The sequence below is a fragment of the Phaenicophaeus curvirostris genome, chromosome 1, assembly GCF_032191515.1.
Source record: "Phaenicophaeus curvirostris isolate KB17595 chromosome 1, BPBGC_Pcur_1.0, whole genome shotgun sequence".
Lineage (NCBI taxonomy): Eukaryota > Metazoa > Chordata > Aves > Cuculiformes > Cuculidae > Phaenicophaeus > Phaenicophaeus curvirostris.
The window spans coordinates 1,622,547-1,643,719 of record NC_091392.1 but is presented as its reverse complement, the minus strand read 5'-3'; the positions used below and the strand labels follow the sequence as shown (position 1 = coordinate 1,643,719).

The window sequence follows — 21,173 nt, the reverse complement described above, 5'->3', positions numbered from 1 at the left end:
GGCTTTCAAAAGGCCCCTTCCCAGAGATAAAAATTCAATAACCTTTTGCCGTGGGTGTGCCACAATTATCACTCATTTAAAAACAGTCTTGCTAATAGAGCGTTTTATCATGCTGGGCAGTCTCTGAATTCTTCATTATTTGGTGTTTGCTAAGCTGATGGCTCTTCCATAGCTCTTCCCTTATCTACACTCCTTCAGAATTGGATTTTATATTCTCCGAACCAGTCAGATATGACAAATCCATTTTCTTTTGCTCTTGTCTTTTGAGGGAATACAAACTTCTTTTTAACAATAACCATTTAAGGATTAAAGTTCCTGGAAGAAGATGAGTTAACTGAGGAAGTCAAGTAGATTTTTAAATAGGCTTTATATGAAAATGGAAGCAAGTTTTACTCTCCTCTTCCTCTCCTGCTTCTCTGCCTTGTCATACACAGATATAGTAAACAGTCATCCTTTTCCTTTGCTGGAGCTTCAGCCTTCTGAAACCCTCTGAATATTTTACACAGAAGGAATTATTTTGCACAATGAAGGAGTTGGGACAATCTTTACATTTTTAATGTGGTTGCATGCTGTGTGTAGGTAGAAATATGAAACATTAGCCATTAGCCAACTGAGTTGCAGCTACTCTTTTTAATTCAGCCAGCTGTTGGCTTCTTGTTATTTCAAATCATTGTAGTCAGCAGTTAATAACTGCCTTAAAGACTGAGCTTGAAATCGTGTTCTCATGGATCTCACATGAAACAGGATTGTCTTTTTCTTCTAGATCATAGAATCAGGATGGGTTGGGTTGGGTTGAGTTGAGTTGGAAGGGACCTTAAAATCCATCCAGTTCCAACCCCTTGCCATGGGCAAGGAGATCATAGAATCATAGAATGCTTTGGGTTGGAAGGGACCTTAAAGATCATCTAGTTCCACCCCTCCTGCCATGGGCAGGGACACCTTCCACTAGATCAGGCTGCCCAAGGTCTCATCCAACCTGGCCTTGAACACCTCCAGGGATGGGACATCCACAGCTTCCCTGGGCAACCTGTACTAGTGCCTCACCACTCTCATGGTGAAGAAATTAATCCTAGTGTCTAGCCTAAATCTGCCCCTCTCCAGTTTATAGCCATTGCCCCTCATCCTATCACTCCAAGCCTTTGTGAACAATCCCTCCCCAGCTTTCTTGCAGCCCCTTCAGGTACTGGATATAAGATCTCCTTGGAGCCTTCTCTTCTCCAGGCTGAACAAGCCCAGAATCCTTCTACTGGATCAGGTTGCTCTAAGCCCCATCCAGCCTGGCCTTTAACACCTTCAGGGATGAGGCATCTACAACTTCTCTGGACAGCCTGTGCCAAATGGATGTCTGGCTGACCCTGTGTCTGCAGTGGCAGAAACTAGACGCTGAACTCTCAATAACTGAGGAAAACTATGAGTACACATTTGGAAGTAACTGCTGCAGCTCACTCCTGCCTATCTGTGGGGAAAGCACCTTGATATTGGAGTCACCGTCCCTGGAGGTGTTAAAAACATGTAGATGTGGTGCTTTGAGACATAGTTTAATAGGCATGTTGGTATTGCATTGATGGTTGGACTTGATGATCCTGGAGGACTTTTCCAACCGTAATAATTCCATGATTCTACGAAAACCCCTCCAAGGGCTCACTCCATCGCTGGAACTGCTGTACCCTTGAGGACATCTTAACCCTGCTGCTATCAGCAAAGCTTTACCTAGAATAAAACCAACAAGATGAAGCCATTTCTCTGCTACCTGCTTGTCGCTCCACAGTCATGAACTGCAGTTCCTCACAGGCAGAGCTGGGTCTCTGCTCCGGTGATTTGCAGTAGACACAGAGCTAATTACTGTTCTTGGTTAACCATCTGCATGCAGGTTTAATGAGAAATATGGAAACGCCACGTTCCTTCTCCCATTCCAACAGTTCCATCTCCTTGTGTTGAGGATTCCAGACCTGGACACAGGACTCCAGGTGGCGTCTCACGAGAGTGGAGTAGAGGGGGAGAATCCCCTCCCTCGCCCCACTGGCCACGGTTCTTTTGATGCAGCCCAGGACACGGGTGGCCTTCTGTGTTGCGAGCGCATGTTGCCGGCTCATGTCAAGCTTCTCCTCCCCCAGCACCCCAGGTCCTTCTCTGCAGGGCTGTTCTCAATCACATCATCCCCCACCCTGTGTTGAAAGCATGGGTTTCCCCAGCCCAGGTGTAGGTCCTTGCACTTAGCCTTGTTGAACCTCATGATGTTCACACAGGCCCATTTGTCAAGCTTGTCCAGGTCCCTCTGTTCCATCTCATCCTTCTGTTGTCAGAAAGAAATAAAATCACAATGAGAAACGGAACAATAGATCTTAGGAGTCGTTGGCTTTCCCTGTTTGTGTTGCAAAATGAGCACGGCTTTTCCTTAGCAGCTGGGTCTGATTAGGAATCTTATTAGGATGCAATTTGGCACATTAATGAGTTTTTAAGGTGTTATAAAATGAGGCATTATAAAATTTCAGGTGTTGTAAAATTTAGGGGCATTGCAGGGTGTGCAGGTACAGAGTTTGGCCCTTTTGAAGTGTCTGAAAGGGCATCCTGCCTCAACTTCTTTATCCAGGATGCTCCCAAAACAGGTTGTTTTCTCCTGTTGAGGGGATAAATCACTCCAAATCAAAGGGAAATCTCCCCAAAGCAAAGAGAAATGTCCCCAAATCAAAGGGAAGTCATAGAATCATAGAATCACTAGGTTTGAAAGGACCCACTGGATCGTCGAGTCCAACCATTGCCGTCAATCACTAAACCATGTCCCTCAGCACCTCATCCACCCGTCCCTTAAACCCCTCCAGGGAAGGTGACACCCCAAATCAAAGGGAAATCTCCTCAAATCAAAGGGAAGTCACCCCTTCACCCCAAAATCCAAGGGCAACTTGTGGAAGATGCCTTCACCACTTCCTTCTGCCCTCCAGACTGGCAGTAGTTCAGGTGAACTATGATTTCATTCAAAAGCAGAGGAGAAAGAAAGGGTTGTGCTGAAGCTTTTAACCAAATAGAGCAGCTTTCTATCACTGGCTGGTGCTTATTAATGATAATGGTGAGCATTTGCATGGCATTTTCCAGCCGTAGATCTCAAAAGGCTTTGAAAAGGTTAGTGAAGGCCATTAGAGGATCAAGACTATCTCAGACCACTTTGCAGCTGGAGGGTCAGCCTCCCCTTTTGCCCGGCTCTCTATGCCTCTTCATGCTGCAATGAGCTTTGATGGCTAATAGAAAGCATCCTGCACCACTCGAGAACGCGATGCCTTTTAAAATTGATGACGAAGCCCCTTTGTCCCACTCCACCAGACTCGAGGAGCTATAATTTACCATCACTTTAAGGCCCCCTTTCTGCTGACCGAGTGCTGTGAAGGGGGCTTGGTACAAATGAAAATCAGGTGGTAAAATTGATGCCTTTCATTTCGTACTCAGGCCACACAGCGGTGGTGAACTCAGACAGGTCTGTGTGTTTAACCCCCGTGTTTCTAATGAGCTGAATTCAGCTCTTAAATGGGGTTATATTTCTCTCAAGTTGGAGCTTATTTTTTCCCTGTCACGGAACTTGTAACACATCTTGCTGTACTGATTGCTCACGGGGAATTTTATTTTTTTTTTTGTAGAGGTCTATTAATAGAGAATCTTATTTAAAAGCCAGATTAAAGATGATCAACACGTGCCTGACCTCACACAGGAGAAGGACGTAGTGAATGAGGTTGCTTTGTTATCGCAACTAGAGTTGAGCTCTTTCTAAAACAGAAAAAGCTGCAAATTTCTAATAAATGCAAAACATCTATTAGCTTAAAAAGATAAATCATAGAATCATAGAATGGCTTGAGTTGGAAGGGACCTTAAAGCCCATCCAGTTCCATGGGCAGGGACACCTCCCACCAGACCAGGCTGCTCAAGGTCCCATCCAACCTGGCCTTGAGCACCTCCAGGGATGGGGCAGCCACAGCTTCCCTGGGCAACCTGTTCCAGGGCCTCCCCACCCTCATCATGAAGAATTTCTTCCTAATGTCTAGTCTAAATCTTCCCCCTTCCAATTTAAAGCCATTCCCCCTCATCCTATCACTCCAAGCCCTTGCAAGACATCCCTCCCCAGCTTTCTTAAAGTCCCCCTTCAGGTACTGGAAGGCCCCTATAAGGTCTCCTTGGAGCCTTCTTCAGGCTGAACAACCCCAGCTCTCTCAGCCTGTCACGTGTGTTTGTCGTGAGTGCTCGAGTGCTTCTATTATTTGATGAATATGTGTTGCTTCACTATAACTTAGTCTAAATGACAGATTGACCTTTAAGCCCTTTCCAATACTATATTTTCCTGTTCTACTAACTGAACAGTTGGTGCTCAAAATGTGCTCAGATCCCCCTCTCAGGTGCTCTGAACCTTCAAGTCTTATGAGCACAGGTCTTATGAGAAGTGACTGAGGGACCTGGGTTTTTTTAGCCTAGAGAAAAGGAGACTGAGGGAAGACCTTATCACTGCCTACAACTCCCTGAAAGGAGGTTGTAGCGAGACAGGTGCTGGTTTCTTCTCCCAAGTGACAGGTGATAGGACAGGAGGAAATGGCCTCAAGTTACACCAGGGCAGGTTCAAATTGGATATCAGGAAGAATTTCTTCACCAAAAGGCTCTCAGGCCCTGGCAGAGGCTGCCCAGACAGGTGGTGGAGTCCCCACCCCTGGAGGTGTTCAAAAGATGGGAAGATGAGGTGCTCAGAGACCTGGTTTAGTAGTGGACAGGTACGGTTGGATTCAATCATCTCAAAGATCTTTTCCAAACAAATGATTCTGTGATTCACAGTACAGTCAACCAGAACAACTTTTTCCCTCTCATAGCTCGTCACACATTGTCTGAAGGGCAATCTGGTGTCCTGGGGAGATCCATTTCTACCTCTGCTTTGCACACGGTTTGATCAGGATCATATAAACTCTGTTTGTATCTATAGAGTGTTTTATAAGTGGACGCAAGTTCACCCTATCCATGCCCTGAGCTGACCACAAGTTACATAAATGTTGATAGTCCTGTGATAAGCACAGAATCACAGAATCATTTAGGTTGGAAAGAACCTTTAAGACCATGTGATTGTCTGTGGTCAACCAATGAAAGTCCATCTAGAAACCTAAAACTGCCAATTCCACCACTAAACCATGTCCGTGAGCACCACTTCTACAGGTCTTTTAAATTCCTTCAGGAATTGTGACTCCACCACTTCCCTGGGAAGCCTCTTGAAGTGCTTGACAAGCCTTTCTGTGAAGCAATATTTCCTAATATCCAATCTAAACCTCCCCTGGCACAACTTGAGGCCATTTCCTCTTGTCCTGTTTCTTTTTACTTGGGAGAAGACGCCAACACTGGCCTGACTTCAACCTCCTTCCAGAGAGTTGTAGAGAGCAATAAGGTCTCCCCTCAGCCTCCTCTTCTCCAGGCTAAACAATCCCAGTTCCCACAGCCACTTCTCATGAGACGTGTGCCCCAGACCCTTCCCCAGTTCCATTTCTCTTCTCTGGATGTTCTCCAGCCCCTTGATGTCCTTCTTGTACTGAGGGATCCAAAACTCAACCCAGGATTTGAGGTGCAGCTTCACCAGCGCTGAGTCCAGGAGGACAATCCCTTCCCTGTTCTGCCAGAAAGAAACACAGAAAATTTGTTTGGGACAGTAAAGTGGTGATGCTGACCTTTGAGACCATGAAGGAGCTGCTGACCTTGTGAAGATACAATGACAGTTTTGGTAAAGCCCCAGCATTAAGAGATTCTTCTGACGTGTTTTAGAACTTTCACAATTAAGCTTCAAACCTCAAATATGGATCTGCTTTGGTGAATCCCAGGGAATGAAACCACACAGCTATCAGCCAACTAAAAGCTCTCGGTTTCTTGTCGAGGTGATCTCCTAGTGCATTTCAGTGCCTTTTATTCCGCTTGTATGTCAGCAATGAAGCTGTTCTTTGGGATTAGTGGCTGCTGCTTTCCCCAGCCTCAATGCTTTACATCAAACATTTAATGACTAGAAAACAAGACGTTGTTTTCCTGACCTTGATGCTCAGCATTTCTGGTTCTTGATCTCATACAATAGACACACCACCGAGCCGCAGTCCCAGTATTGATCTGGTGCCGTGGGGTCAGCACTTAACTTGCCGTCATGATTACACTAATTACTCTTGCTCCATCTTTCTTACCTCTCACCCACCAGCCTTAAACACAGGGGTTCATCATGTAAATAAGTGACCTAATTAGCGGGGCTTTCAAACCATTTTACAATGAGGATCCCTCGTGAGTAATACCAGCAAATCAAGGTTTCTTTTTGTGGAAATAACTCCACAAAGAGCCTGCTGTCCACTCTAGTTGGTTCAATGCATTAGGATCTATTTATCTCTTCAGAAGAAAATGACTCACTGGTGTCAAAGTTTAATAGCAGTAAATTCCCCTGCTTCTCCTTGGCTTGTTGGAGGTGACAGCTCACCGTAGTGTGGAAGAGGCAAAATCATTTTTAAAAACTGGATGACCCAACTCAAAAGGATGGCCAGTCGTTAATGCCACCAGCAAGTCACGTTGCCACGGTGCGTGGGCTGTAGGGTTCTCCTGACCTCTCCAGCACTTAGATTTGTATGGGACTTGGGGGAAATTACTCTTAAATAAGCAGGAATTGTGGAGAAGTCAGACAATGAGGCTGATGCAGCTGATGCACAACGTAGCTGATGTTTGTGCTGACGTTAAGGCCGTCTTTGGGCTTCTCTTCTTTCCTTTCAGTGGGTTCCTTGTTTCCCATTTATAGAATCATTAAGTTTGGAAAAGACGTGTAAGATCATCAGATTCAACTGGCAGCCCAACACCACCGCGCCTACTAAACCATGTCCCCAAGTGCCACATCTACATGCTTTTTGTACACCTCCAGGGATGGAGATGCCACCACTTCCCCGGGCAGCCTCTTCTAATGCTTCACCACTTAGTAAAGAAATGTTTCCTAGTATCTAATCTAAACCTCCCCTGGTACAAATTGAGGCCATTTCCTCTCATCCTATCTCGTTACTTGAGAGAAGAGACCAACACCCACCTCACTAGAACCTTCTTTCAGGGTGTTGTAGAGAGCAATGAGGTTTCTCCTCAGCCTCCTCCTCTTTAGACTGTTCTTCAGCCTGCATTTGAAAACCCATAGTAATTCCCGTGGATATTCAGATTCTCACCTTCCTCTCTATCGTCCTGGACAAGACTCATTCATTCTCATTTGTCTTCCAGCACAGATTACCCTGCTGCTCCTCCTCTTGCTTTGCAAACCAATCTATCAGAATCATAGAATCACCAGGTTGGAAAAGACCCATCAGATCATCAAGTCCAACCATTCCCATCAATCACTAAACCATGTCCCTCAGCACCTCGTCCACCTGTGCCTTAAACACCTCCAGGAAAGGTGACTCAACCCCCTCCCTGGGCAGCCTGTTAAAAACAAACTGCCCCAAAGCAAATTCTATCTCAAGAAAAGGATCCTTAAGGTATATACTTCACTGTATTTTCATTCCGCTTCCTTCACCACGTCTCTGCCTCTTGCAAAGAAGAACAGTTTTGCATTTTGGGCATCAGGACACCAGTTGACTTCAGGACTTTGGTTCCTTGCTCTTCCAGTGAGTCCAAAAGACTGGGAGGTTTAAGGTCCTTTTAGAAATACATCCCTCTCAGCACATCAGAGAAATTTTAGGATGATGCCAAACCAGTTTTAGGGATCTTTATTGACAAGATGTAAATCAGTATAATGGAAGACGCTGAAAGTGTCAAGGTTTAGCCCTGGCCTGGCTTGACTGGCAGCTAAACACAAGCAGTTGTGATCCCAACATCCTTTTCCCAGGGAAATGGGATAACGGAAATAAGAGAAGAAACTCGTAGGTTGGAAACTTAAACAGCTTTAATGAAACGAGGAGAAGAAGATAATCAAAATTCATACAAATGTACAAAATCGCTAATGTCATCACCACGGATGCTGCAGAGCAAAAGATTCCAGGCTGGACTTAGCAGCAGGGGGTAGTGGACTTAGGGACTGGATTCAGGAACACGTGAATCTGGGATCAGGGGTAAAAAGACACATAAAGTCCATGTTGTTGTGGCTGCCCCATCTCTGGAGGTTTTCAGAGCCTGGTTAGGATGGGGCCTTGGGCAGCCTGATCTAGTAGGAGGTGTCCCTGCCCATGGCAAAGGGGTTGGAACTGGATGACCTTTAAGGTCCTTTCCCAAACTATTCTATGATTCTATGATTCCAGTTCCAGCTCCCCTGCCATGGGCAGAGACACCTCCCACTGGATCAGGTTGCTCAAAGCCCCATCCAACCTGGTCTTGAACACTTTCAGGAATGGAGCAGCCACAACTTCCCTGGGCAACCTGTTCCAGGGCCTCACCACTCTGATGGTGAAGAAATTCCTCCTAATGCCTAATCAAAATATTCCCCCTTCCAATTTAAAGCCATTCCCCCTCATCCTATCTCTCCAGACCCCTGGAAAAAAAAGTCTCTCTCCAGCTTTCCTGGAGCCCCTTCAGCTACTAGAAGGCCGCACTAAGGTCTCCCCACAGCCTTCTCTTCTCCAGGCTGAACAACCCCAAGTCTCTCAGCCTGTCCTCATAGCAGAGGTGCTCCAGCCCCTGCATCATCTTCTTTTAGCCTCCTCTAGACCCATTCCAACAGTTCCATGCCCTTCTTGTGTTGGGGATTTCCAGAACTGGACACAGGACTGTGGGTGAGGTCTCACAAAAATGGAGCAGAGGGGGAGAATGTCTTGATCCCTCAGTTTTTAGTTCAAGGCTCAGTTATGCAGCTTTATAAGCACCCTAATACCACTCATTGTTCTTTTCTTTGCTGGTTCCAAGGAAGCCTTATGTGCTGGTTGACAGCTCTTTATAGCTTTGGGTTGGTTTTTATTCATATTAATCCAACTGCATGGCCAAAACTCATCTTCCTTGTTCTTTTAGCTGCCAAAAAATTAATCAATTCAATTCACAGAGGGCACATCCTAACAGTGGTGTGGAGAATCTTCAATTAAGTCAATGCGCCACTGTCTGTCGTTCCCCTCTGCTTCGATTCACACATTGACGCGATTTTTTCTGTAATCTTCACAAATGCCCAGTGTTCCTGCTCCATGCTCCTCAGTGACTTAACAGCAGAGCTGGCACCCCCTGAGTCAGAGACCATAGAAATGTCATTAATTTGATGGTTTTGGTGTGCTGATGGACAAAATCTCGGCACTGGTGAAACCACTCCTTGAATCCTGGGTTCAGTCCTGGGCTCCTCACCACAAGAAGGATGCTGAGGCTCTGGAGCGAGTCCAGAGAAGAGCAATGAAGCTGGGGAAGGGGCTGGAAAGCAAGTCTGAGGGCCCTGGGGGTGTTTAGCCTGGAGAAGAGGAGGCTGAGGGGAGACCACATTGCTCTCTCCAGCTCCCTGAAAGGAGGTTGTGGAGAGGAGGGAGATGGAAGGTTGAGTCCCCTTCCCTGGAGGTGTTTAAGGTGTGGGTGGACGAGATGCTGAAGGACATGGTTTAGTGTTTGATAGGAATGGTTGGACTCGATGATCCAGTGGGTCTTTTCCAATGTGGTGATTCTATGATTCTATGATTCTGTCTGTGAAAGATCATCTCTGCCTATTGAAACCAGTGACAAATCTGTAAAGATATTAGTTTGTGGGTGAATTTTTGGTGCTGTGTAGATTGATGGAAGTCAAGCATTGGAACAGGCTGTCCAGGGGAGTGGTGGAATCCCCATCCCTGGATGTGTTCAAACAACATGTAGCTGTGGCACTTTGGAACATAGTTTAGTAGGCACGGTGGTGTTGGCTGATGGTGGGACATCATAGAATGGTTTTGGTTGGAATGGACCTTAAAGATCATCCAGTTCCACCCCTCTGCCATGGGCAGGGACACTTCCCACTGGATCAGGTTGCTCAAACCCAACCTGACCTTGAAAACCTCCAGGGATGGTACCTCCATGACTTCTCTGGACAACCTGTGCCAGTGTCTCACCACCCTCACAGGAAAACATTTCTTCCTAATATCTAATCTCAATCTCCCCTCTTTCAGCTTAAAACTGTTCCCCTTTGTCCTATTGCTGCACTCCCTGATAAAGAGCCCCATCCCAGCTTTCCTGTAGGCCTCCTTTAAGAACTAGAAGGCTGCTATATGGTCTCCCCTTGATGGTCTGAGAGGTCTTTTCCAACTTTAGTGATTCTACGATTCTGTAATTCTAAGTATTTCCATTGCCTTCACCTTATCTTTGATTTTGCCCTGTTTTTAATGAAAATTAGGTTAAGCACATAGCTGGTTTTTCCTAGCCAAGGACAAAGATGGGTAGGAAACACTGAGCAGGCAAAAAATTCTTTCCGTAACTCAAAAGCAGATGAATGGGTTTTTACTAAGCTTTCTAAATCAAATTGCTTCTAAGGTAATAGAATTCAGCCCAAGAAATAATATTTCTGAGAGGGGTAGGAAGGGGAAAGTTACATTATAAATTGCTGAAAAGAGAAAAATATAACACAGCGGATTTTTTGGAGTTGAGGAGCACTGGAACGGCAAACCCTGGACTTTTCAAAGATATCCTTCCATACAGAAAGTTTTCACCTCAATAGCTTTACTGCTCTTTGCTACACCTACACATTTTTTTGATAATAGCCATGAGGAGAAGGACTTGGGGATGCTGGTGGATGGTGGCTCAACATGAGCCATCAATGTGCGCTCACAGTCCAGAAGGTCAACTATGTCCTGGGCTACATCAGAAGAAATGTGACCAGCAGGGTGAGGGAGGGGATTCTGCTCTTCTGCTCTGGTGAGGCCTCACCTGGAGTCTTGTGTGCAGTTATGGGACCCTCAGCAGAGGAAGGATGTGGATTTGTTAGCGCAAGAAGATGATCCAAGGGCTGGAGCACTTACTGTAGGAGGCCAGGCTGAGAGAGTTGAGGTTGTTCAGCCTGGAGAAGAGAAGGCTCCAGGAAGATCTTAGAAGAGCCATCCAATGCTTAAAGGAAGCCTACAGGAAAGCTAGGGAGGGGCTCTTTATCAGGGTGGGCAGGGATAGGATGAAGTGGAACAGTTCTAAGCTGATAGAGATGGTGAGGCACCAGCACAGGTTGCCCAGAGAAATCATAGATGCCCCATCCCTGGAAGTGTTCAAGGCCAGATTGGATGATGCTATGAGCAACCTGATCCTGTGGAAGATGTCCCTGCCCATGGTAGGAGGGTTGGAATTGGATGATCCATAAAGTCCCTTCCAAGCTAACTCATCCCATGATTCTGTGATAATTTCGCTTCTTTCCGTGAAAGAAACCTGCACTTCAGAGTTTTATAAATGAATCAAGTGTTTCGGTGTTTTCTTTCAAGCCTTTTCCAGGCTTGAATGCAAAATGCTTAAAGAAAAGTGTTGAGCAATCAAACCTTCCTAGCAGGTTATCCTGCGATGGTGCTAGGACCTCCCACCACACTTTTTACCTCGCTCCTCTAGCTCAGAGACACCTTTTTCCCCCAGCTCCCCCCCAATAATCTCTTTCCCGAGGCTGCATATTTGCAGAAAGTAATGGGAAACAAACACTTCTCAAGAAGTTATTGCCATTTTAAAAGTGCTAATTTCCTTGTGAAATTTATGCCTGCCAGCAGAGGCAGACGAGGAGCTCCGCAGGCAGCTCTAACGAGACAATTCATTAACTAGCAAGTATACACACGCCATAGAAAACATTAATTCACAAAATGAAAAACTAATAGAGTGTTTAGCCTGTTCTTTATCACCGGTGACAGGCTGTGCTCTCCTCATCATTAGTGTTTACTGAACTGATGGGGACTGCAGCCCAGCCTGCTTATCACCACTTATCGCAAATGAGGTCGCGATGCTTTTTTCCAGCACGCTGCCTTGTCCCCTCTCCTGCACGTGAATTTTAATGTGGAGTGAAGGGCAGAGAGGCATGGAAGGAAGATCTCAGTGCCAGCCTTCAGTTTTGTCCTGCTGTTCATAGGTTTTGGGCACAAGCTCTCCTTCCTTCTCCTTCCATATCAGAACCTTCAAGGAGATTTGCAAGATAAAATGCCATCCTTAAGTGTTATCAAGTCATAGAATCATGGAGTGGTTTTGGTTGGAAGGACCTTAAAGATTATCCAGTTCCAAGGCCTGTGCCGTGAGCAGGGACATCTTCCACTGGATCAGGTTGCTCAAAGCCTCATCCAACCTGGCCTTGAACACCTCCAGGGATGGGGCAGCCACAACTTCTCTGAGCAACCTATGCCCCTACCTCACAGGAGAAACATTTCTACCTAATATCTCATCTAAATCTCCCCTCTCCCAGCTTCAGACTATTCCCCCTCATCCTATCCCTGCACTCCCTGATAAAGAGCCACCCCCCCCAGCTTTCCTGCAGCCCCTTTCAGTACTGGGAAGGTGCCTTAAGGTCTCCCTGGAGCCCTCTCTTCTCCAGGATGAACAACCCACATTCTCTCAGCCTGTTCTCATAGCAGAGGTGCTCCAGTCCTCGGATGATCTTCGTGGACCTCCTCTGGACCCGTTCCAACAGTTCCATCTCCTTCTTCTGTTGGGGATTCCAGAACTGGACACAGGACTCCAGGTGGGGTCTCATGAGAACAGGGTAGAGGGACAGAATCCCCTCTCTCGCCCTGCTCATCACATTCCTTTAGAGGCAGCCCAGGTTATGGTTGGCTTTCTGGGCTGCCAAGCACACGTTGCTGGCTCATGCAGAGCTTCTTCTCCACCTCTACCCCTAGGTCCTTCTCTTCAGTGCTGCTCTCAACAGATTCTCAGCTCAGACTATAATTATTCTTGTGGTTGCTCCAACACAGATATATTTCCATTCAGTCCTGAATCCCTCTACTAAAGAACAGGATTCGTTAATAAGAATTTGCTGTGAGTAACATTAATGAGAAACTCTCCCGGAGCTTGCTTTCTCTTTATTTCTGCTTGTTTTTTAAGTGTTGACATAACTTTACGCATCCAGCCCCAGTGAGTGGTTTTGCCATCGATCCCCATAGAAGGTGAGCCAGACTAGTGCTGTGTATGTAGATAATTCCATCCTCGCATCTCTTGTTTGATAAGTCCTGACCTCTTAAAGTATGTCCTTTCTTGGTATTTGTTTTGTTTTAATGAGAATCGTCATTCTCTCCTGTGTTCATCGATCAATATGGTCAGCTGTGCATGGTAAATGTTCTCCGTATCTCAGAGCTTTTCAGGGGTCAGGGTCAAGGAGGACGGTTGCAGTCATTGCGTGGGAGATTTGATGCTTGGCTTAGGTAGATGCTGACTCTTGTAACCTCTCCTCATGGCCTCCTATGCTTATCTGTACCCACAAGTGTCTGTAGAAGCAAGCATCTGTAGAGACAAGCTCATCTTGGAGTCAAAAGTCCATCTTACCCATCATTGTGGAAGTGAAGGTCAGAGCTCTGGTGTGCAGAGCCACCATCCTCGCCAGCTGCATGGGCTGCGGAGCATTTCAGTTTGGAACCAATGTGAACAAGGCATCTGGCATCAAAAATCAAAGTATTAGATGCCAGATATATATAGAAGGTAGGACCAGATGACCTTTAAAGATCCTTCCAATGCAGACTGTTCAGTGACCTTGGAAGTCTTGGGAGATGTTATTGCTCATATTTCATAGGAATGGTTGGACTCGATGATCCGATGGGTCTCTTCCAACCTGGTTATTCTATGATTCTATATTGATTATTTTTCTCTATATTTAAAATCTGTAAAGAGAACAATTCAGGTTAAGTGAGCAATGCAGCAATATCTACCTAAAACTCTTAAGTCTTCAACCGTATCTTTTAGCCATAATTTTAATTATTCAACCATATCCTGCCAGTACCTAAAGGGGACCTACAGGAAAGCTGAGGAGGGGATCTTGATCAGGGAGTGCAGGAATAGGATGAGGGGGAATGGTTTGAAGCTGCAGGAGGGAAGATTTAGATGAGAACTTAGGAAGAAATGTTTCTCCTGTGAGGATGAGGAGGCAGTGGCCCAGATTGCTCAGAGAAGTCGTGGCTGCCCTGTCCCCAGAGGTGTTCAAGGCCAGGTTGGGTGGGTCCTTGAGCAACCTGCTCCAGTGGGAGGTGTCCCTGCCCATGGCAGGAGGTTGGAACTAGATGATCTTTAAGGACCCTTCCAACCCAGATCATTCCATGATTCTATAATCTAAGTGGCCCAAAGGTTCCCACTTCTTTAAAGGAAGGGGGAGGATGTCAAACCCAAAATCTAGCTTTGGTTCCTGAATTTCTATAGCTCTGAAATCAATCTCCTGAACTTTAGGAGAATCGAAATCCAGTTCCAGATTTTGTAACTTGTTCCACTCCTTTTCTGTAAAGTTACAGCTCTGAGATCCCCAAACAGACCCGTTTAGAGGTAGGCAGTGAGTGATCTATGCCTTAGAGCTTCAAATAATGCTCCTGCAGCCAGAAACCGGTCCAAGTGGCCATATGGGTTGCATATAGTTGTTGTTGTTCATTATTTCTTGAACACCACAGGTGTACAGAGTACTTTGCAAGAGAATAAAAAGAGAAGGACCCCGCTCTTCAGAGAGCTCACACTCTAAATGAGACCGAGGCAGCATCTCGAAAGCGATAAGAGATCAAAGTGGGAGGAAAGATGTGTAACCACAAAAAGAAAACTGGCTTGAAATGAGGGTCCTGGTATTTATCCCCACTGAGAGTAAATCATTTGAGTTGATTTGCTTTGTCTGGCTTTCTTTGGTTGTTTAGGCTTTTTAATCTCCAGCAAGTTCTAAGGAATCTCCCAGCTCCTGTAGGCCAATGTAACCATCTTCATACGGCTACATGGAGGTGATGTCCCATGCCACTTGTGTCACCTTTCATTCAGGCTGTGGGCATCTCAGTGGTGTTCCTGTCACCCCCACAAAGCCGTTGCTCACCAGCATGACCACAGCAGCATCTTTCCTTTATCCAGCTCTGACCCAGACTGACAGACCGTGGTTTAACAGAAAGAGAGGTCACAGAATGTCCTGAGTTGGAAGGGACTCACAAGCATCATGAAGTTCAACTCCTATCCCTGCATAGGGCAACCTCAGTGTTCACACCATGTGTCTGAGGGCATTGTCCAAATGCTCCTTGAATATTGTCAGGCTTGGGGCCATGACTGCTTCCCCGGGGAGCTGTTCCAGTGTTCCACCACCCTCTGGGTGAAGAACCTTTTCCTAATATCCAACCGAATCCTCCCCTGCTGTCCCCTTGGGTCCTGTCGTTGGTCGCCAGAGAGGAGAGATCAGCACCTGCTCCTCGTTTTCCCCTTGTGAGGAAGCAGCAAACTGTGATGAGGTGTCCCCTCAGCCTCTTCCTCTCCAGGCTGAAAAGACCAAGTGACTTCAGCTGCTCCTCATATGGTTTCCCCTCTAAACTCTTAACCAACATTGTGGCCCTCTTTTTTATTGGTGATATATTAAAAAAATGTTAGTATCCTCTTGCTGTTTGACTTCAGAAGACAGAAGTCTCCTGGCATGTGTCTTCCTTCAGAGATCTTGCTGAAATGTGTCCTTGGTGTTGCATCTAACGTGCACACTGTTCTGATGTACTTCATCTACTTTAAGAAAATGTAGATAGTCACGCATCTAATTCCTCCCAATTTCACGCAATGTTTTCTTCTCCTTAAAATAACCAGATATTCTTCTGTCTTGTTGGTGTTAGAGTAGCAAGTTTGTCTCCCAGTGGCATCATCACCTCATGATGCTAAAAGCATTATGAGCAGAAGACATGGATAAAAAAACATTCTCCGGGTTGTACACGTTAGGAATGAAAGCATGAAGAGAGAAAAAGGTGCATGAGATCTCCAGCAGAAAGAAGAGTTAACCCCAAGGATTCAAAGGCGCAGTCCAAGATGCAGAATTATAGAATGGGTTGGGTTGGAAGGGACCTTAAAGATCATCCAGTTCCAACCCCCATGCCATGGGCAGGGACATCTCCCACTGGATCAGATTTCTTCCTCATATCTCATCTAAATCTCCCCGCTTTCAGCTTTCCTTTCTTTGTGTGTATTTGCAATTATTTTGGTGTTTCCTCTTCTGGAGAGGAAGGGAGTAAGGAATTAAAATATAGAAAGCTCTAAACTGCTCCAGAATGTTACTCATGGAGCACAGCAAGTGTTTCAGACCTTATCTCTTCTCCAAATAAGAGGTTTTTTCTCCAATCGATACGTGAAATTTCTCTGTGAGCCTCTCCCCTATCCCCCGTAAAGCAAATGCGTGTCGTGCTCTGTAAAGCTTGAGCATGCTGGAGGTTTATTTCTCGGTTTCAGGTTGCACCGGAGCCGAGGCAGGACCTGTAACCTTAGATTGATTTTTCTCCTTATGCTATTAAATCACTCAAATCTGTTAGCAGTCACTCTGCTCAAGCAGGATGCGCTATTGGAGACCTCGATTGGTTACAGAGGTTTGTTTATGGGCAACGCGGCGGGTTTTGTTTAATATTCCAGCGCTCTGGTAATTTACACCCATCGATTTACAAGGCGCAATCTGTCAAGAGGCACCAGCGTCGCATTGAATTGTAAAATGATTGAAATCATTGGTGACAACGTGTGTGTTAGGTTTATTTTCCTCAGGTTTGCTGGAATGAAACATTCCTTCTCCTTAGAGTGAGGGATCTTGGCTGTGCTTAAGGCAAGCTAGAAGAAATCCCAAATAAAACCTTAACTGTTATCTGGAGGCATGGGAAGTTCACAGAATCGTGGAATGGTTTGGGTTGGACCTTAAAGTCCATCTAGTTCCAACCCCTCTGTCATGGTCAGAGGCATCTCCCACTGGATGAAGCCCCATCCAACCTGGCCTTGAACATCTCCAGGGAGGGGGCTCCACGAGTTCTCTGGGCAGCCTGGGCCAGAGTCTCACCACCCTCACAGGAAAACATTTCTTCCTAAGATCTAATCTAAATATTCCTTCTTTTGACCTAAAACTATTACCCCTTGTCCTGCAGTCCCTGGTGAAGAGCCCCTCCCCAGAAATGAAATTCATCTGTTTAGGGATGATAAGGGACAATGGAGCAAGATGGAATGGTTGGACTCGATGATCCGGTGGGTCTCTTCCAACCTGGTTATTCTATGGTTCTACGTTGGCCACCTCAATGCCACTGGGACTGCTCCTGTTCAACATGGTGTAAACGAGCCAAGGTACTTATGAAGGAGGAGAAGAGGAAGAGGAAGAGAGTAGAGGAAGAAGTGGATGGCTGCTGATCTGCTGTTTTGCTTTTCCATCAGTGTGGTTGGAGATCATAGACTCATAGAATCACCAGGTTGGAAAAGACCCACTGGATCATCAAGTCCAACCATTCCTATCAATCACTAAACCATGTCCCTCAGCACCTCATCCACCCGTCCCTTAAACCCCTCCAGGGAAGGAGACTCAACCACCTCCCTGGGCAGCCTCTGCCAGGGACCAATCACCCTTTCCGTGAAAAACTCTTTCCTAATGTCCAGCCTGACCCACCCCTGGCGGAGCTTGAGGCCATTCCCTCTCGTCCTGTCCCCTGTCCCTTGGGAGAAGAGCCCAGATCCCTCCTCTCCACAACCTCCTTTCAGGTAGTTGTAGAGAGCAATGAGGTCTCCCCTCAGCCTCGTCTTCTCCAGGCTAAACACCCCCAGCTCTCTCAGCTGTTCCTCATAGGGCCTGTTCTCCAGCCCCCTCCCCAGCTTCATTGCTCTTCTCTGGACTCACTCCAGACCCTCCTTAAGCAAAGAGTTCAGAGTACGCTTTGGTTGGTTGGATGTCCATGCAATTTGGGGTCGTCCTTTGCTCACGTCTGCCCAAAGAACTAGCCATGTCCAAAGCCAGCTCCACATTACCCTTTTTCTTCAAGACCTCTTAATATTTTAGACTTTGATTATTTTACACTGCTACAACTCCTGTGTATTCGCGTTGATGGAACAACTGTCCTGGGTGAGACATAAATGGGATTGTTCTCCTTGGCTGGTGCAGCCATGAAATGATCCTTTCTGGACCTCCAGAGAAGAAAAGAGAATTAATGGGCTCTGAAAGGTTTCTTTTCTTCTCAAAAAGCAAAAATACACTTCAGTGTTCTTATCTTGCATGGGAGAATTTGGTATGCGGGCCCCAAGTCAGCCCTAGACCCGCCTCCCCACCGTGGTGGCTCCAAACACCCAGAAGGACCTCAATGCTCTGGCTTTAAATAAGGAGCAGATTGTCCCCATCTCCCTCCTCCTCTTATCTCCACTGACAAATATAATTACAGCTTCACTTAGATTGCTGTAAATGAATTCTGGAGAGCAGAAAAAAATGCACACGTATCTCTCCGCCGCAGAAATTAGCTGACGCTTGCGTTTTGGGATGATGGGTCCATCCATCTCCAGTACTTGCAGGGAGGCATTGCTGAAGCGAGCTGACACAATCGAACCGAGGCTGCAGCCTCGGCACTGCTAAAGAGAGATGATTCTTGGAGCGAATCCATCTCCAGGAGAGAGGGTGATTGAAACGTCTCAAAATGTAGGATTTTTTCTTAAAAACTGGTAGGGTTTTTGCCCTATAATAAACATGAAGCTTCCTGCTTTCTCCTGTTGACCAAATAAGCACCTGCAGACCTGATCCTGCGTGATCCATAAGTCCTAACACCCCCCAGGGGAACAAATGTCACTTGAAGGTCTCGTAGCTGGGTGGCAGCTGGACAAACAGGTCTTCCCAAGCACCTTCTGAGAGTCATGTCTTAACACCGTTATCTGGAAATTAGAGACTGTGTAAATAAGCCCATCACCCCCTTGCTGATAATTTCATTTTCTTTGTGGCAGAGACTTCAGTGAGCGGAGAGAGAAGCTCAGAGAAGTGTTGGGATGTGCCAGGGAGGGGACATCCTTGTTATTTCCATTCACCCTGGTTGGATTGTCTCAACCATTTCCCTATTTATTTCTCCTTTACACTCCAGACCAGTTAATTTTCAGCAGTATTTTTGAGACTATGAATTCCTCTACCATGTTCCTCAGTTAAAAAAAAAAAAGCTTCATAAATGCTGTGCGCAGCCTTTTCACTTTAATTGTAGTTTCATATGATTACTTCTCTTCAAATTTCTTTTGCACAAAATAGATTGGGGCTTTTTCTCTCCTCATTTTATGTTTTGGTGGGTTTTTTTTTTCTTTTCAGACTAGATCTGAAGGTGTAGTTAATTTATAGGAGTGAATCCAAAGCTCGATGTAGGTTCCTCTTTCAAAGCAGGTCTTTGGCTGCACAGATACCAGCAAGTGACGCTTACTTGGTGTCCATCAAAATTAAAGTTTCTTGTCAACGGGTCCTTAGTGATGTACAGATCCTTTCCGTGCAGAGTTGCACTGATGTCTTGCTAAGTGTTTATCACATAATGAATATAAGCGCAAAAAAAAAGAGGAGATGTTTCTTAAAGAGCACATCTCAACTGTTCAGGTTGATCACAGGACAACTTTGAGCTGGAAACATGAAGCAACCATGAAAAAAAGAAACCAGATACGGCAGGGAAGGCAGGAAAGCTCTATTCCTGTGGTGGCTCCAGTTACAGCTCAGATACAGCTCTGGTTACCCATATTCAAGACAAATTCACCAAATCCAGAAGGGGCACAGAGAGTTGCTTTGGTCAAGCACCGGAAGAGGCTGCCCAAGAAAGTGGTGGAGTCACCATTGCTGGAGGAATTTAAAAGCCATGTGGATGTGGTACTTAGGAATATGGTTTAGTGGTGGACTTGGCAGTGTTAGGTTTATGGTTGGACTTGATGATCTTAAGGTCACCAAGGAACAAGTGAGAGGATGGGAGGAAATGGCCTCAAGTTGCACCAGAGGAGGTTTAGACTGGATATTAGGAGACATTTTTTTATCAAAAGAGTGGTGAAGCATTGGAAGGGGCTGCCCAGCGCAGTGGTGGAATCTCCTTCTCTGGAGTTGTTCAAAGAACGTGTAGACGTAGCACTTCAGGACATGGTTCAGTAGGTGCGGTGGGGTTGGGTTGATGGTGGGATTGGATGATCTTAAGGGGTCTTTTCCAACCTAAACGATTCTATGAAGAGGGATGCCAGGGATAGAGGACTCCTTATGACTATCGTTGACATATGAAGAACTAGTATAAAACATCAGTTAATAAGTTTAGGTTGGAAATCAGATCCCAAACTTCAATATCACTGTTAGAGAAGTGAAGTTTTGAAGGAACCAACAAGGGTAGAAATCTAAATAATTTTAACGTGGCACAGAAGCTTATACTGGACATGATGATCTAGGAGATCCCTCGAAATCCCATTGTTTAATTCAAGTGGACATTGCCTAAGCGGGGCTGCCTGGTTTCAAACATTGCTGATCACCCTGTGCAGGGAGTCATTTCTAAAGTGCTGCTGGAACAAGGACTTGAACACAGATGTTTGGGAAATGCTTCCTCTAATTAGTGTGGAATATATGATAACAGTCTGTTACTCTCGTTAGGGAAGCTGTTTCTTTAGTTGGAGTGGCAGCAATTTGTGTTGCAGGGGAGAAGGTTCAGGGTTCAGGCACTGTGATAAAATATAGGGATGAAGGCTGCAGAGATATTACTGCATTGAAACCTCTGGACCAATGGGCTGAGACCAATGGCATGAGGTTTAACAAGGCCAAATGCCGGGTCCTGCACTTGGGGCACAACAACCCTGAGCAGCTCCAGACTAGGAGAAGTCTGTCTAAAAAGCTGCCTGGAGGAGAAGGACCTGGGGGTGTTGGTTGACAGCGACTGAACATGAGCCAGCAGGGGCCCAGGTGGCCAAGAAGAAGATTCTATGAGTGGGATGAACTCAAGGTGGTTTTTTTTTACAGAGATCAAAATAGGAGGGAATCAGTTGGTCCGTGACCAACTTGTACCCACCGCCTGCTTTTTAATTGCCTTAAACATCAAAGAGCTTTGTTTTATTAACAAGACTGAAGAAAGCTTCTCAGATGCTTTCTGGGACCTGCTTGGATGAGGCTAGGAGCAACCTGATCCAGTGAGAGGTTTCCCTGCCCATGGCAATGGGGGTGGCACTGGATCATCCTTAAGGTCTTTTCCAACCCCAGATCTTCTATGATTCTGTGATTCTATGATTCTGTCCCTCTGAAGGGATGGAGCAAGCGTGAACTCACTCAAGATTTCAGGGCAAGTCTATGGGGACCACAAAAGGACCATCATTCCTATTGATGTCGTTCTTTCTCTCCCAAGCAGCATATTTCACACTGCGAGCAGAGCAAG

At 45.9% G+C, this 21,173-nt stretch overlaps 1 protein-coding gene across 1 annotated transcript in view; it reads left to right on the top strand.

Annotated features, from left to right (window-relative positions):
* The window catches only part of EXOC4 (exocyst complex component 4), a 428,233-nt gene that overhangs the window by 362,014 nt on the left and 45,046 nt on the right, over nt 1-21,173 (top strand). The gene's annotated exons all lie outside the window — the stretch shown is intronic.